This window comes from Elephantulus edwardii, unplaced genomic scaffold (genome assembly GCF_000299155.1).
Source record: "Elephantulus edwardii isolate Elephantulus edwardi_28Jun2011 unplaced genomic scaffold, EleEdw1.0 scaffold00062, whole genome shotgun sequence".
Lineage (NCBI taxonomy): Eukaryota > Metazoa > Chordata > Mammalia > Macroscelidea > Macroscelididae > Elephantulus > Elephantulus edwardii.
Window position 1 is genome coordinate 3583194 of NW_006399812.1, and position 1566 is coordinate 3584759.

The following is a 1566-nucleotide window of genomic DNA, read 5'->3' on the forward strand; positions in this document are numbered from 1 at the left end:
GTGCGGTTGGCGCAGGATAGAGCAGGGTTTAGAGCTGTTGTGCATAGGGTTGCTATGAGTCGGAAACGACTCGATGGCACATAACAACAACAACATAGGATTTGAATGATCCAGTGGTACTTAAAGTGGCACATGTAGATAGAGATGCTACTTAGAGTTTTTGGTATGCCCCGCTGCTAAGGATCACAACACAGACACTTAAGATTTTGGAGCAAAATATCCACTGTTTCTGCAGATAACCACTCTCCTTTTGAAGAACATTTTTTTTTCCTTTGCTACCAAGGCTTGGTAGAGACTGAGTAACTATAGGCCTGCAAAGTATCATATGGCCTGAATTGTCCATCATGAACTGGTTATTTTCTGACTCACAGAATCATTAAGTTGAACACTCATAGTAGTATTTATTAAGGAGAAGTGGTATGCATGAGATTTAACTCAAGTAGGACCTGAAAAATACAAGCAAGTGAAAAAGTGGCCCAAATATTCATGGTGTCCACTCTTGTTACATTACCTTTCTTCTCAAGTCTGTATCTATGGCCTCTTGGTGAGTTCCTTGTGATCAGTTGACAGCAGAACAAGCAGGTCTGGTTTATAGATGGTTCTACACAATATGCATACACCTTTAAACTTGGATAGCAACAACACAGCTATCCCTTTCTGGGACTTCACTGAAAGACAGAAATGAAAGGAAATCCTTCCATTGGGTAGGATTTCAAACTGTCAATCTTTTTTTTTTTTTTTTAAAAAGGTCAGCTGTACAATTATACACTCATTCATGGGTCTTAGAAGGAACATCATTGCAAAATTGGTGGCAAAAATTTTTCCAAAAGCTTTGGGCATAGTATTAAATGATCCAGGAAGCATTAAAAAAAGATGAAAAGAGTAAAAACAACTATGAGATATCATCTCACTCCAGTAAGAATAGCAAAATTTAACAGAGCATCAAACAGCAAATGCTGGCGAGGTTGCGGAGAAACTGGAACCCTTACTCACTGTTGGTGGGAGTGTAAAACGGTGTAACTGCTGTGGAAGGCTGTATGGTGCTCTCGCAAAAAGTTGCAAATGGAGATACCATTTGACCTAGCAATTCCATTACTGAGAAAATACCCTAAAGAAACCATAACTGCCACCCAAGCAGATATATGCACACCCATATTTATTGTGGCTTTGTTCACAATAACAAAGAGTTGGAAACAACCCAAGTGCCCAGCAACAAATGAATAGGTAGAGAGGCTCTGGTATATTCACACAATGGAATACTACACTGAATGGAAAAACAAGGAACTCATGAAATATTATACAAAATGGGTGACCTTGGAGGACATTATGCTGGGTGAAATATCTCAGTCACAAAAGGACAGGTGCTGTATGGTGACACTATTGTAGAACGGGACTGACATCAGGGCTGGAGTGAGACTGAGAAAAATTGGATGTTATGTATAATGCATTGAAACAGATGAGGGAGAGAACTGTTTGAAAGCGATATATGATTGGGTATTATGGTTATGACAAGAGTCCAGAATGAAGGTTGCTTAGTAGAGTGTACTTAGGGTGGGAGGGGGGATT